Genomic DNA, 202 nt, shown 5'->3' on the forward strand with positions numbered 1-202 from the left:
GCTACACGCCGATAATTATCGATTCGAGCCTGCTGAAGATGCAGCACGTTATCAGTTTATCACTTGATCACTCGCGTGCTAGTAACGTCAATTCCGGATCGATGTTTTGCGATGTTTATTAATATATCGTGATTTTCTGTACTTTGCGCACCGTAAAAAAAAACAAAACAAAGAAAACATTTTCATCACGTCTGCACTCTTA

Source organism: Trachymyrmex septentrionalis, unplaced genomic scaffold, assembly GCF_001594115.1.
Source record: "Trachymyrmex septentrionalis isolate Tsep2-gDNA-1 unplaced genomic scaffold, Tsep1.0 scaffold29, whole genome shotgun sequence".
NCBI classification, from domain to species: Eukaryota; Metazoa; Arthropoda; class Insecta; order Hymenoptera; family Formicidae; genus Trachymyrmex; species Trachymyrmex septentrionalis.